General features: G+C 42.6%; 1 protein-coding gene and 1 long non-coding RNA gene across 2 annotated transcripts in view; one reads left to right on the top strand and one right to left on the bottom strand.

Moving 5' to 3' along the window:
• LOC310902202 (uncharacterized protein C6orf52) overlaps positions 1-16667 on the top strand; it is a 112386-nt gene that overhangs the window by 34190 nt on the left and 61529 nt on the right. The gene's annotated exons all lie outside the window — the stretch shown is intronic.
• LOC310902204 lies at positions 5886-8418 on the bottom strand. The gene is made up of 3 exons (XR_014586555.1): positions 8294-8418; positions 8086-8211; positions 5886-5904 (listed from the first exon to the last, which is right to left on the bottom strand). It is a non-coding gene; the product is annotated as an uncharacterized lncRNA (long non-coding RNA).

Here is a 16667-nt window from a genome sequence, read left to right as displayed (position 1 = left end):
ACCACTACCTACTCTACAAACAAAAGGTAGGGCACTGCAATAAACTTTGTGAACGAAATCAAAAGCAGTATGAGTTTGCTCTATCTCCTTCCTAAATGGAGAAGTAGAAAGGAGTTCTAACAGAGACAATTTAGAACAGTTTGAAAAAAACATAATTACAACCCAGCACCTGATTGCACCTGTACCAGAACCTTAAAGCCAGTCGCTTCCACCCCTAAAAAGGTGGTTGTTGTGAAGTCCAACTTTTAGATGCCAAAACAAAGTGTTGAGTTCTTTCTGCAAGCCAAAGAATGCCCATGGTCACATAAGAATTGCTTGGCAGATGAGCATAGAGTCAACAAAATTCCCTGCTACTGTTCTTTGAAAAGAGCGACCCCCTAAAAACCGAGTGCAAAGTCCCTTAACTCAAGCATTATTACCCAAAACACCATTTACCCAGAAGGAAGAGCCATCAATATTATCTGGAGGATAACTCATTTGACCTAAACCAAGAAAGCAGTATAACACAAAGCAGTCTCCTCAAGAAGAAATTCAATTAATTCTGCTGGATTTTTTTTATTTTAGAGATGAGTTAGCATTTGGCCTCAAATGATTCTAAAGAACACATGGTCTTCATGTGAACTCAAAGCAGACAATTAACTTCATCATGAAAGGAGTATTAAAAAAAAGAATAATAAATCATAAATCTTCCTCCATGTTTTTGCTTAAAAAATAAAGAAAAAAACACATCAATAAACATCCTCCTGAACTGTAACTCACTTCCCCTACTTCACCTTCTAAAGAATACTTCAGAAAGAATCATCCCATTAGGACAGAGCTTTCAAACTGCAAGCAATTAAATAGCTAAAACTAATAGCTTTTCCCCTAGGGAACATTAGGAGGGACAAATTATTTTGTTATAAGTAAACTGAGTTATAAACCATGAAATATCTGTCAAAGCAAAATTTGTAACGCTACAGATTTAGTTAAACTACAAAATGAGCCATATTTCCTGTAGAAGGAAAAAATTAGGCCTCCAATAGCAAAGATCCTTTCTGTGGATACAGAAAACGTGCCTCATTTCCCATCTTCGTATCCTACTCAGAAGATAAACTTGGGATAAAAAGTGGTGTATCAGTACTTTTATTCTTGCTCATCTTCCTTCCGTTCATAAAAACAACAATTTTCTCAAAGTTATATTGATCTTCAAACACAATCCAGACTTTGCAGCTCCCTCAAAATACAAAATTTTCATTGGATTTCCCATTCCTTTTACTGAGAACTGTCACCACCTTTCAGGTGCAGACCGTACTGAAAAAGGAGATGTCTTTCTTCCTTCAAGTAAGTTTTAAATTAATAGATGTCATACCTTTCAGATGGTTCTGCTCGCTGTTCTGCAGGCAAAGTCTTCTCTCTCATCCCCTGCAAGTTAAGTTTAGTTCAAGACTTAGCTGAATATGTACAGAATACACAAAGTACCAACAACCACTTTATGTGGTTTTTTGTGGTTTTTATTTTATTTATTTATTTTTAATTTTATAGCACTGAATACACCTCACCTACTTAACGTTGTTCCCTAATTCAGCATTGTGGGTACAGTTCAGTTAAATTTTGGGGCTAAAGTAAGCACACTGCTTCACTCAGCATTGAGGACAAACTGATAGAACACTAAATCAAATTTGTCAAATCCTCTAACAAAGAAAGTAATTATTTTAAACAAAATGACAAAAATTGTGTGTGTGGGGGGGAGAGTTTTCATCAAAACTTGTGTTTACCAACCCCGTAAAAGGGACATACTTTTCTGTTTTCTGTCATTTATGAACAAACAAGGAAAAAAAAAACCTCTACCCCCCTAAAAACTAAGCAGTTGCTGCTACATTCATTTTAGAACTTTACCAAATGGAGATTGTGCTGGCTAAACAATACAGAGATTGAAAGAGTTAAAAGCAATAAGCAACCAGTATTACTGTCCACTTTGATTTCCAGCCTAAGAAGCCCATACACTTAACACGTGGTCATTTGTACACTCAGACTGATACTGGAAACACAGATGTTTTCGCAGAAAGAGATGCCCATTTAATTTTATGGAAAATTTATTAGACTCCATCTACTCCAAAGCAATCAAAACCGATAACTCAGCACATTGTCAGAACTCTCACTTGGAGCACATAGCTCACCTGGAATAGTTTACACAGAACACGAGCATGTTTCATCAGTGACAGCTTTGTGTACATGAGAATATAAAAGGAAAACATTTCTGTCTTTTAATATTCTTTCACTGAGAACAGGATGACTCAATAGCACATCATGACATCGTGAAAACAACCACAAGACACTGAGTGTTCCAAAAACAGAATTAAATCCATAAAAGCTCAATCTATTTCACAATGGTTCCCACTGCCTTAAAGCTCGCCTCAAACATACTATCAGTACTTTTTGCAAAGATAGGATAACAATTGGTTTGAGAAACATTCCAAGACTGGAAAAAAAAAACAGGCACATAAGGACTCAAAAATGTACTCACTTGGAACTTTGTGTCTACTCTCTGGCAAATTTTGCTGGACTGAGTAGTTGAAGTCGGTGATGGTTCAGAATACCGCGTATAACGCATCGGTTGACGGTTTACCGTTGGTGTCACAAGTCTCTTAACAGGTGGAGGCTGGAATGCATTCTGGGATTCCAGTTTTGAAAGGGAAACAGCAATCAATTTATCCTTACGTCCACCCAAATTAATTCCAATATTTATTGATGAAAACAAATTACAGAACTATAAACCTCCCCCCATCGGTCTTGGCACTCAGTGAATACGATTTGAAAATTCTGAAGACCGTTCAACTTGTAGAGGGAAATCACCAGAAAACCAGTAACGAAATCCATAAAGCTATATATAAGTAGCCAAAGTCTGACTGAATTCCATTTCAAAATTTGGCAGTTAGCTTCATAGACAAAATAATTCATGCTACCATAATTAAAATAACCCATGTTCCTAGAATATGCTCCTATCTTTTCCTCTGCCCACACTGTGATTTTTTTTTTTCAGTAGCTTAATTCATTAATTTAACATTCGAAGTGTTAAGCAACTAATTATACAGGCTTCTGGGCTTCACATCCCCTACATTTTCCCTCTTCAAAGTTACACAAACAATAGAACACACTCAAAAAAACCAACTTGTCAGTCTTACAATAATCTCATTCATTAAAATATGATCCAATGCTTTACATGTGCATTAGATGCACTTCACGTAGTGGGTTTGACTTCCCTTTTCAAAGCATTTTCACAGACCAGAGTTAATTTTTAACACAGACCACTGCGTGTTCTGCAAAACTGACTTAACTGAACTGTCAGACAGAAAACAAACCCTAAAGGCTACAAGATTTACCGATGGCTCCGCCTGCGGTCTTAAGGATCAGAAAATACAGTCTTAGGAAGCATGCTATTGTTCAAATCAATACCAACAGGAAATTTTTGTTTACGCTGCAGCTTTAATTTCACAGTATCTCCCAGCTCTTAGTAATAGAATTCACACTCTCTCTAAAGTATATAAAAATACATCTTTCTAAAAAATATTACATTCAGTTTGAAACCTTGAATAAGACATGTGTTATGTAAGTTCACAAATCTACTTCGAGTGAACGACGGTTCATTGCTGGTTTTAAAGGTAAAAAAGAAAAATATTAATTCCCCCAGTTAGGCATTCAATACACCAAGAGCTATTCTGCCTGGTACAGCTCCTTGAAATAAGAAAAATACCACATCACTGCTACCCACTGCAGAAGTTTAGCCTGAGTGCACAAGTGTTCCGTCAACCGCATGTTCACTTTAGCAGGAAAACACACGATCGTCTCCTCAGCAAATAATTGCTTCTCATCACGGGCTACCCTTCTCCCGCCACCATTATGAATTCTAGTATTATGAATAGACAATCTATCTCCTTTCACCCACTGACAGCTGCGTGCAACATTCATTTAGTGGCTGACAATTTCAGGCTCTCTGTTGCAAATCTGGCAGATCTTTCTTAATGCCTTATCACAGGTGTATTGCTATAATATAACTGAGAATTCACACCAGATTTGGTTTTAGTTATTTGGATAATATTTATGATATACTTCACTTCTCCATGCCCTTGTAATTTGGCAGATGGTGAAAAGATGGTCCAGGAAATCTGAGATGTTTGTAAACTCTGAAGTGATTGTAAACTTAATTATACATCCATCCAATCAAGGAATTAGCACAGAAACTTCTTGAGACACTGTCCCTTTGCTCATTAGAACAGAAGATGAAAAGTTTGCACATCTTGTTATTTCCTTCAGTCACCTGATCTTCAAGTGGTCATCTAAGGGTTTTGTAATTTAATAAGCCCAAGAATACCCCTAACTAAAGTCATCAAAAAAAGATGACTAGTTTTCATTTTTTAAAGAAAATGAAAGGAAATCATGCTTTACCACAGCATTATCACCAGTTCTGTGCTACCTCCAAATAGGAATTTAGGAGCGTAAGATTTATAGCGTCGGAAAAGAAAAAGAAAAAAAAAAACCTCTACCCCCCTAAAAACTAAGCAGTTGCTGCTACATTCATTTTAGAACTTTACCAAATGGAGATTGTGCTGGCTAAACAATACAGAGATTGAAAGAGTTAAAAGCAATAAGCAACCAGTATTACTGTCCACTTTGATTTGCAGCCTAAGAAGCCCATACACTTAACAAGTGGTCATTTGTACACTCAGACTGATACTGGAAACACAGATGTTTTTGCAGAAAGAGATGCCCATTTAATTTTATGGAAAATTTATCAGACTCCAACGATGGTTCATCGCTGGTTTTAAAGGTAAAAATGAAAAATATTAATTCCCCCAGTTAGGCATTTAATACACCAAGAGCTATTGTGCCTGGTACAGTTTTGCAATTTAATGATACCCCTAACTAAAGTCATCAAAAAAAGATGACTAGTTTTCATTTTTTAAACAAAATGAAAGGAAATCATGCTTTACCACAGCATTCTCACCAGTTCTGTGCTACCTCCAAATAGGATTTTAGGAGCGTAAGATTTATAGCGTCGGAAATTAACAATTTTCCTCCTCTTTACTTTGAATGGTGATAAAAAGCACAAAAACTAGTTTTCTGTGCCCGAATGAACACGGAAGTCTGTACAAAGTCTATATGACCACTCAATCAGTATTTTTCTATTTGTGATCATTTCTTCAAGAGAAAACTTGCCTCAACAGGAATTTTAATATGCAGCTTCACCCCAAGTTGGGGGACAAGATAAAACGACTTGGTGTGTTCTAGAGTTGTTGCTCTCAACTTACAAAGATAACATAATTCTTAACCTGAGTAATCTTCACAGCCCATCATCTACTGTGGATACATGCCAATATTAACTTGATTTGATGTCTATGTTGTCACTGAGGTTTGAGAAAATTTTTCTAATAGTGATAAAGCATTGAAAAAGTTATCTACCTCAGCTTAAGACATTATTGGTTCTTACCTTTCTTCGTTTGGACTGGAAGTCAGTAATATCCAGTTTATCTATGTCCGGAGGCTGAGGAAAAAACAAAGCATAACTATTAGAGGGCAATTTTTTTCTCCTGAGAGAGAGGGTTCCCTGCAACAAAAATGTGGGGGTTCATGGTCAACTTACACAACACAGGAGCAAAACAGATGCCATTCTTTTAGCATCCTGTTGAAAAAACAGCGCAATAAATTAAACCGGCCACAACGTAAGGAAGAATAATTTTATCTTTATGCTTTGATGGCACATTTACTAAGTTTTATAAACACATGAAGCAAAAACAGATTAAAAGAAGTGCTATTTACCAACAAAGGGCTTGACAGCTTCTCCACTGCCTCCAAGATGCGCCGTGCTGAGGTACTCAAGGTAGCGTGGGACCGCACAGTTTCTTGTCCAGCTTTCGCTCTCTTTTGTGCCTGAAAAATTAGCATTTTAAGTGTTACAATGGTCAATTCTGAGCTAAAGAGGCATGTATTTTACGTCCCAAGGCTACACTGATGATACAATCAATATATTCTGATGACAGAGAAAAATGCAGTCACTGGGAGTTTAAGCCATAAAGAAGAGAATACGTTCGGAGTTTAATGAAGTTTACCTTGGGCCTCAGTGCATCTTGCACGTGCTTGTTGCACGAGCAATAAAAGAACTCCGTACTTGTAAAAGGTCAAGACGGATGATGCTAGGACTGCTAAGGCCTCCGAAGCAGTAATCAGGGAAACAGAACTCAAGAAAAGGCTTGTGGTACAGAAAGCATTTTCAGTAACAACACAGACCTCAGAGTTTCACGATGGTCTAAGTGTACCATCTTAAAATCAGTGTATACAATCATAACCAGGAACTAGTTTTACTTCTCTCTTGCTTCCTCCCTTCCCCCAAGATTAAAGTTGGCTGCAAATCTTTGTCTTAAAAGATAAAGATCTGATTTAAACTGTAACAGATCTAAACATTACACTGAAAAAGTAAACTGTTTATTTGCACCACCCAACTTCAAATATCAGTCGAAAACTTCCTTTGGTGTGACTTTTTTTCTTCCCAGGTTAAACCCCTCATATAACCACACTGTGCTTATCACACGATGTGAAGACAGGAAGCAGACCACGCAGCATGTAAAAACACAAGTGAGACTCACAGAACCACAGAATGGTTAAGGTTGGAAGTGACCTCTAGAGATCGCCTGGTCTACCCCCCCGCTCAAGCAGGGCCACCCCGAGCAGGCTGCCCAGGACCATGTCAAGTCAGCTCTTGAAGACCTCCAAAGAGGGAGACTCCACAGCCTCTCTGGGCAACCCGTGCCAGGGCTCCGTCACCCGCACAGTGCAAAAGCATTTCCTGATGCTCAGACAGAGCCTCACGTTTCAGTTTGTGCCTGTTGCCTCTTGACCTGGCACTGGGCACCGCTGAAAACACAATGGCTCTCTATGCTCTTTGCACCATCCATTCAGGTATTTATATACACCAATAAGATCCCCCCAAACCTCCTCTCCTCCATGCTAAACAGGCCCAGCAGTCCCTGCCTCTCCTCAGAGGAGAGGTGCTCCCAGTCCCTTGATCTTCTTGGTGGCCCTTCGCTGGACTCTCTAGTACCTTGCTGTCATTCACAGCAAGCAGCAAGAAGCAAGCTACTCTCTCCTTTAAAAGCCTAGTATTTTGGTTCCTCTTTTTACCATAATGCAGTAATATTGTAAAAAACAAAAATAGCCGACCAAAGAGGGTTCCCAGCTTTGCACCACAAGGTTTCAAGGTTTCCCGTAAGTGAGGTACTTGTACTGCCCTTTTTCCGTTGCACAAATGGACTGTCAGAACAGAGCCAGCAAACCCGCGTTTTCATTTTCTTCAAATTCCTTTTGATTTATCGATAAAAGTCACTTTCATTTAAATACATTCCTACCAAACCTGATTTGACTTTCCTTTTCGATTCAGCTCTAGCTAATCAGAGTTGTCAGCAGTTTTTATTTGCTATTTCCAAGAACTCTTGGGGGCAAATAACTCTCTCCAAGAACTATATGAATCGTTCAAAACAGAAAGCATGTTACTGCTTATCTTGGGACTGCATTTAGTCCTGCATGCCTCTGTGTACCAGAAGAACAAAGGATCAGCAAAGTTGATTTTAGATATTTTCAAAGACTGCAGGTTTATACAACATATCCATAGCATGAATGTAGGCATGCTTGGAAAAGAAGATCCACAGATAAATATTAGCCAGGTTTGACTACTGTAGCTTTTGCTACCATAAACACAAGTTTTCAAAGTTATGCTGTCATTGGCTTTTTTGCATCAAGTTATTTTAACGTAATGTAGTCAGAGGCAGACAATGGCACTTAAATGGAATTTTTTGAAAGACCTAACAACAGAGGAAACCCCAACTACCAACAACTAGCCCAAACTGTCATTCTTGTTCTTTCTGACAAGTATTACCTGTGGTAAAAACTGTCATTAAAGAATTTAAACAGAAATCAATCTCAGACGTCTATTTTTGTAGACCAAGAGGGCAGAAGAGCAACTGTTACCACATATTCAGCTCCCTGCTCAAAGCTCCTTTGGCAGTGCTGCTTTTTTTATTTCCATCACTATTTCCCACTACACTACTTTTCTCATACCTGATAAGGTTCCGTCTTTGGCTGCCTTGATCTTACAGCTGCACCACCGGCATAGGCCGTCTTTCCGGGGTAAAATGGAGAAAACCCAAGCTGGTTTTGCTTAAAAACAGACGTGCTTCCACGTACCTACGGAAACACAGTATGAGAAGTGGATAGAAAAACAGGTACACATTCAAACTGATTAAAAGAAATACTGTGCAGTACTTACAGGACACAGTCCTCCAAAAACAAATAAACTGAATGCAGGTTTCTTAGAGCTAGCTGCAGAATGCTGCGAGAGGGAATGAGTTCTTTCAGCTTCTGTGGGCCAGAGCAGTGACGATGAAGTATTTTTTAAAACTGCAACATCTGCCAAAATGACGTATGCTAGATGTAAATGCCTCTCGTACGTACAGAACTTTAACAATAAAGATCACACTAATTCAAGTTCTTCAATACAGAAAAATAAGCATGACTTCAGCTTCTTTAAATAGATCAACTTCACGTACAGACTGAAAACCAAGTATCACCTACAAACTTGAAAACTGTTCACAGAGCTGCAAGTAGTTTTCACCAATCTTACCAAGTTAATACTGTGCTTCCAATGCAGATTTTTTTTTCCTTCAGGCTAAGATAAAAGAGGACCGCATAAACATCAGTGCATTTGTACGGACAAAGCTTTTTTCTGTGTTGGTAAAAGGCTGGAGGCCAGCACAGATCATAATCGCACAGGTTTTAAACCTGGAAGATTCCCCAAAGGCTGCTCTAAGAGTTAACGATCTTCTGCCCATGTATGTTTTACGAAGACACACCAGAAAGTTCTAGTGCACTCAGGTTATATTGCTAAAGCCCAGCAACTCTACTCTCAGCTGTACAAAAGTTCTCTGCAAAACCTGCTGAGCACACGTCAGTCCCTGTCTATATGGGGGACTAGAAAAAGCTGCAAACCTGCTGTTCGCCCTTTCAGCGAGAAGACCTACGTACCAACCTACATCGACACGATGCTTATTTTTTATTTTAAAATGGTGTGCTTTCCTCAATGAATTTGGCAAAAGACATGAAAGTATTGACAGCTGAAGCCTTCTACCAAGAAAGGTCAAAAAACAGCCTATAGCTTATGTCAGAGTAGTTTCTTTATCTTCTCTTGCTGAAACACAGGAAAACATCTCGTGTTCCTATTTGTCACCTGCACTTATTCACATTTAACCAGCTGTCTGTTAGATATTCTGAGTCACTCTTCCTTCTAGACAATCAGCCTAGTTGTCAAGCTACGGCAAGTCAGCCTGATTTCCTACCGTCCCAGTTCAAAATTTACATATAACCTAGCTGAACGTGTATATTTCAGCATTGACTCTTTCTAATATCAGGGTATCATAAACGTATTCCAAAGCACGCTTCTATTAAAAAGGTGATAGGATTATATACTTCTAAAACACTAAAAATTCAATTTAATTCTCGCATCCAAAGTTGACATTCACCTATTTTATTTACTAAGGTGATGTGGAATATTAAAGAACGCAAGGTACTTCACATTAAAAAAAAAGTCAATTAAACAGAGAACACAAAAATCACCTTCATCAGATGCTCTAGAGGAGGAATCACTGGTTGTTGAGATGTTATCATCGTCTTGTTGAGAGGTAGAATCTTCTATTTCTTTTATGAAGGACAGCCTAGGACTGCCAATGCCAAATATAGAAGATGTCGAGGGCTGACAAGGTGGGACAGGAGAATCCAGCATGGTATAATTCAGACGGCTCCGATGAAGAGAGGGCCTTGTTAACACAACTGGGAAGTTCAGTGCTGATCTACTTGTGGATGGTTCTAGACAAGAACAGGGAGATAATTAGCTTTGCTATAGACAAGCTCACAGAAGCCAAAACCTGTTTCCTATCGACAGCCATGCTATTGCCAAGTTCTAAGCGCAAAAAGAGAGAAGCCAAATTTAACTTCTTCCTCACCCAGATACGGTTGCATCTAACTGTCTGGCTACAACAACAACACTGCTTGCGATACACAGTATTAATGTTGCATCCAGAAGTAGTTAACTATGAGGATTTACAACACCACATTCTGACCCCGTGCTCAAATGCTCTAACGCTGACTTGGCCGTTCACTAAATCAAACATATATACTCCTTCTCCCATGTACAGCTTGCAATAAGCTTTACAAAATTTGAGATTACACGGTAAATTACAGATAACACTGCAGCTTCCATAATATTGGAACAAAGGTTACATTAATCTGAATACACAACATGAAAATGAACGTTTGCAGTACTTTTTTCCCAAGTTCTTCCATATCAGCTCACGTTAGAGGCAAAACATCATCTCCTACCCATTAACTATTGGGATTTTGACCCAAGGGACAAGGATGTTGACCCAAGTAACCAGATGAGCATTTTTCCCTCTTGAAGCAAAGGGTCTGCAAACAATGCCAGTGGCCTGGAATAGGTGGCCTTGAAGTCTATCTTGCTAAATGAATGGAACTATTCATGGGTATTTTGCCTGATGAAAGCCTACTGTCTCTCCCAGGAATCTGGGCAATTCAAATGACTTTGAGCCACTATCCTCTTGATACTTGAACTGAAGCTTAAACTAGTTAGTTCAATCTTCATAACCACTGCAGTACCACTAATTAGCTCTCCAAACCATGAGCAGATTTTTAGGACAGCACCGTTTGAGATACAGAAAGTTCTTCAGGCGGAAGGCCACCCAATATAGGCTCCAGCACACTGATACCTCAGAACTGAAGAAACACATTGGTTTCAAAATGTAGTAATAATTAAAAAAAATAATCTTATTCTTAAGCATAGTAAGCAACACCCACGGACAGCAACATAAGCTGCAAAAGGTTCCAGGGTGTCCACCTGCTCCTGATCTCCTGGAGTTAGCAAGCTTGCAGTGCAGCTGTTCTTACTGAAAGCTCCTTTCACGCAGTTACATAGGAAAGCCAACATGTGTTCCTCAGTCACGAAGACCTTCTCTATTCTTTTCTCCAAACTCATTCCCAAGCTACAGCTACACAGAAAGCCATCAATCTCCTTGTTTACAATTAGATGAGATTGGAGGCAAAGATATTTCCTCCTTATTTTTTGATTCTGCCAACAACAGAAGCAACTGACTTTCCACATTATCTATGGTTACCTACGCACGCTCAGACAAAACTTCTTCACTTATTAAAAGCTGACTTCCCCAAAACAGCTAATTTAAGAGAAACTCAAATAAGAATAGATGCAAATTTATACAACAGGACTACAGGAACAGTGAGAGGCACTGGATATAAGACAAATTAATCTTTCATGAGGTAAAGGAGTTGCAAACCCCGTTGCCAACGGTCCAAATACCTTTTCAAAGACACCCCCTCCCCCCGCGTAGACCTTAAAGTTATTGAATATTTTAAGGATAATAATCTCATAAACCACATCCGTGCACAAGTTCCCCAGTTCACCATCAAGTTAACGAGGAACTTTACTAAATTGATCAAAGCCCAAAACAAAAAAAAAACAAAACAAAACAAACAAAGTCGGGACACGAGACGGAATTTTCCTCTGCCATTCTAGCATCTAGTCTTTTGTTTCGAAGACTGCAAAACAAATTAATTTTTTTAATTGCCTTAGGCAATTAGACAGATTTTCATTCCATATCTTTTAAAAGATGGAAAATGCAACCCAGCACACTTGCAAATGACTTATTTTCAGCATTTAGCACCTGGCTAATAGAGTACCTAAAGTTAACTGATGCCTTCCAAGAGCATAAGATGTATGCTTCGTAACTGTGTATACAGTTTAAAGCTAAGACGGTTTCACAAACAGTTGTTTTGACTTTTTTTGGGTTTTTTTCATTCTGTCAAAACCCTCATTCCAATTTCCTTTTGAAATTCAGATTCAAAACTAGAAATCTGTGAATAAATACAGATGGCCAGAATTACAAATGATTTTTCACATACCTCGTCTACTAATTCCTGCTGGTTCAGGCGTGAATCTCTCATCGATTATGGTATCTTCATCTGAATAATCGTGGTGATAGTTTACCGGAGTCTCCTCCTGGTTTGCAGATTCATTTCTGTCTACACACTCCTCCTCACGCTTATTGAAATACTTCTGCAGCCAGGCCGGTACAATATTTTTCACAGTTTCTGTCATTCTGCTAATTAATCCCTGCTTGAAAGAAAAAACACTTGTTTAATTACAGAAACGCAGTCAACAGCATATGCTGGGATACCACCTTCCACGGACCTTGAAGACAGATATTATACAGCAAATATTCAGAAGACGACGACGAGGTTGATCCCTGGCATAGGATCGCTACACTTCTGGTAAACCTAAATTCACCTAAGATTGATTTACAACTACCTATCACTTTCTGCACTTCCAAGTGACCTTGGCAAGGTTCAAAGTTTTGAAACCTCTGCCAAAATTCACCAGCAGGTCGTCAATCTGCAAGGCTATCAGGAAACTCTACGCCTGAACAGCTCCTGACCTACAGACTTGTTCCAGGACTCTTCCTCTTCGCACCCTCCCGTGAAAACCAACTAAACCAGAAGTTCAGCAATTATCTACTGCGACAGTCAGGACCATACTACCCATTAAAATCAGTGAATCTAAATATTTTCAATTTTAGTAATGCTGAATTGCAGTGACTATACGCACAAAAACCAGTTCTGCTCTCAACAGTCAGGCTAACCCAGAAGATGTCCTGGAAGAAACACAGCTATAGCTATAGCACCAGCACCTCCTCTTGCAAGAGCCTTCTAAAGCTGTTGCTGTATTTTGTAGAAGACTGACTCTGCGGCATACATCGGGTACGATCGGAGAATTCCCACCTGACCAAAAGCCCCAGGAACTACGGTTAAATAAAAGATAAATTAATATAAATGAATATAATTAATAATAAAAATTAATAATAAAAATTAATATCCAGAAAGCTGACAATCATGAGCTAGGCATCCTGCTAATCATCCCTCCTGCAGGCAGGGGGAAAAAAAAAAGGTAAATTAGATCCAGGACTAGTTCCCAGGAACTTTGAAGCTGCTAACTATACTGCCTACAGTGCCCAGGCACCTTCAGAGCTTAATGGTAAGAGACAGAGGGTTTGGTGGGCTGTAATTACGATCACAAGCACACAAAACACATCTATTTAAGTATTTCTAAGAATCGACTTATCGACTAAAGTTGTAGGGGGAAGGATGAGAAAAACAGCGGGGTAGGGATCAGAACCAGAGGTATAACCTCACAAAATCGCATCGGTCGCTTTCGTGCCTCCCCAACTGCATCACTGAGAGACAATTAACATTAAGCCACAGAACCTTCTGCAGAGTGGACATGATATTGAAAATAAACTGAAATTAATTGACAAATGCTCTAAGCAAGCTATCTGCTCAAAGCTCGTCCTTTTACGTTATGAACATTTGCACGATTCGTCTGGTTACAAAGCTAACTGCTATAATAAATGCACACATGTAACACCTATCAGTTTGTCTATTTATCAAATCATTAAAATTCTTCCCCGATAAGTTACTGTTAATTTGATCTGCGCTGGATGTGCAGCAGCCATTCTCTGTGCAGAATCCCCCAGATATCCCCACGCACGTGTTTGCTCTGGCACACTCTTTAAATAAACCTACTGGAAAACACGCAGAGATAACAGACAATGGAAAAGTTAGAAAACCATCTCCACTGATTATTTTTAATCCACGTGTAAGGTTTATCAGTTAGCTACACAGTGTCGGCACACGCAAGCTATGGCACTTTCAACATTAATGCACTGTTCAAGCCAGAGGTTTCAACGGTTGCTCTGTAAGCGTGGGGAATGTTTGCATTGCCCTTCCAGGCCAGCTTTAGATGGACAAGATTGATTGTCAATATGTGGTATAAGGGACTTGGCATTTCTGCAAGTGATAAAAACCTAAATGAGCAGCTATCCATGCGTAGCGCTCCCTTGGTTTTGCATATGATAATCAATCCCCTCAGCTACGTTGCTCATTTAATAGCGGAGAGGTTTTGGCTGAACAAACATGTGCAGAGGGCATCTCCAGAGCATCTCTCTGGGCGTCCTGACATTTCTTAGCAAAGAGCTGCTGGGAGGGATCTCGGCGCGTCCCCCCTCCAGCACGGGGATTTTCACACCCCGAATTGACGGACCGCTTTCACCATCAACCTGCTGTACCCTACAGCACAAACGAGAAGCAAAGCCTGGCAGGTAACGTTCAGAGAATTGATGATGGGCTGAGGAGGGGTGCAGGGAGCGGGGAAAGCCCTGGGGGTGGCACTGGGGGTCCTGAGGGCAGCGGGCTGGGGGTGAAGGGGAGGGGGAGGAGGGGGGTAATGGGCTGGGTAGAGGGGTAAGGGGGTAAGTAAGGGGCTGAGGGGGTAACTGAGGGGGTTAGGAAGGGGCTGAGGGGGTAACTGAGGGGGTTAGGAAGGGGCTGAGGGGGTAACTAAGGGGGTAACTAAGCCGTTGAGGGGGTAACTAAGGGGGTAACTAAGCGGTCGAGGGGGTAACTAAGGGGGTAAGGAGGTGGGTAGGGGGTAACTAAGGGGATAAAGGGGCGGGTAAGGTAAGGGGGTAAGTAAGGGGGTAACTGGTGGGCTGAGGGGGAAGGGCCCGCTGTGGGGGGGCCGCTCCTCACCCGCTTGCTCCTGGCACAGGGGGGCTTCGCGGCGCCCAAACGGTGGCGCCGCCTCTTCACCTTGCCGCCGGCCGCTCCTCCTCCTCCTCCTCCTCCTCCTGCTCCTCCTCCTCCTGATCGGGCTCCTGGGCTGCCGCCCGGCGCCCCGCCGCCACCGGCCCTGCCACCGCCGGCCATGCCGCTGCCGGTCGCGCCGCTACCGGTCGCGCCGCCCGAGGCCATACCGCCCCCCCCCCGCGTTCGGTGCCGTCACGGGGCCCCCCCGCCCCCCGCCGCCACGCGCCGCGGGGCCTGCCCTGCCCCTCGTGGGAATAAAAATGTTGTTTTTGCAGAGTTACGTTGTTTAAAGGTAAGGAATGGGGTATCGAGGTGTGCTTGCAGCGATAAGAACGCTTAGCAGGCGACCTTGTAAAATGCAGACAACCAGACTCCGTAGAACAATTCGGGGAAAATCACGGTGTTGAGTCAAGTCAGGTAAGTGAAGAACCATTACCGCTTCAACCAGTAAAAAAGTCGAAAGAAATTCGAAATTTAACAGGCCGGCAACTGAAGGCCATGCATTGTCTGGGAAGCATCAGACAGATTGTGAGCCTGGATCACCCCCTCAGTGGGGAAACAGGGGAGGGTCCCGTCATCAAAAAGTATATAAACTGGGTTTTGGAACCAGCAGGGGCGCTCCTGCTCGTGGGACGCCCGCCACTGCGATCGCGAATAAATTCCTGCTTCGCTGAGCTCCTCGCCTGAGCCCAAGTTATTGGCTACGGAGTGTTTCTCACAATTTGGGGGCTCGTCCGGGAGCCAGTCGCCTACTGGGGAGCCCCACCGCCGCAGCAGCAGGAAGGCATGCCCCGCTGATTTCAGCGGTCCTGTGCATCGACGGCGGCGGTTCTGCGGAGAGCTGACAGAGGGCCCGAGACTGATGAAAGAGGCAGGATCCGTGAAGGAGTGGGGAAGGGAAGAAGGCAGGCACTCCGGCTTTGAGAATTGATCCGGTAACTCTGTGCACAGACCAAGGTAAGAAATAGGAAGTATTGCCTTGGGGGTCGGGTGAGACTCTGTGTGCCGTGTGATTGAGACGTACTTTTGTACGGAGCGAGTGTGGAGTCCTGATCCGCGGTTCCGCAGCTCCGCGAGGGGCGCGGCCGGAGACGGACGAAGCGTGAGATAAGGGAGAGAAAGGAAGAGTCTCGGGAAATGTGGTGTATGGTAAGCCCTTGCACGGGGAAGTGCTTGGCAATACACCAGGGAAATTTGGTGTGCGGTAGTCCTCGCACGGACGGGACGCCCGCCACTGCGATCGCGAATAAATTCCTGCTTCGCCGAGCTCCTCGCCTGAGCCCAAGTTATTGGCTACGGAGTGTTTCTCACACCCTCCCCCTCCCTCCCTCGCGCGCCCCCTCCCCTCACGGGAACGCGCGCCCCCCCCTCCCGCTGCCGCTCCCGTTCCTCGCCCCGCCCCGGTCCCGTCCCGGTCCCGCCGCCCTCCCGCTCCCGCCCTCAGGACCCGGCCGCCATAATGAACCCCGGCCCGGCCACCGTAAGCACGGGGCTAGGAGTCACCTCCAGAGCCTCCCCGCGCCGTGGCGCCGACCGCTGGTGTGCCGCAGCACCGCGCCGGGCGTGGGACGGCGCCCCGAGCCCACAGTGCTCGTCAGAAAAGCCCCGCACCGACAACCGATACCCCCGCACCGACAACCAACAGCCCCCACGCCGACAACCAACGCACAAGCAGTGTTTTAGGCCGGATTCGTGGCCCCGTTGGTCCGGGAGGCAGTCGTCACGCTAAATTCTACCCCACGGCAGGGGAACGATGGGCATCGTGACAGATCGCCGCCCCAGAAAATAAACACATAAATAAATAATAAAAACGATAACGGGACATGAATCGTGCCCTTAATAACAGACATTGGGCAGTGAAATCACCGACTTCTGCAACAATACGTGCTCAGGGAACTGACTAAAACCCCTCCTGCATC

The sequence above is a fragment of the Anser anser genome (genome assembly GCF_964211835.1).
Source record: "Anser anser genome assembly, chromosome: 7".
Taxonomy (NCBI): domain Eukaryota; kingdom Metazoa; phylum Chordata; class Aves; order Anseriformes; family Anatidae; genus Anser; species Anser anser.
The sequence above is the reverse complement of the archived record's forward strand: the minus strand, read 5'-3'. Positions and strand labels throughout refer to the sequence as shown.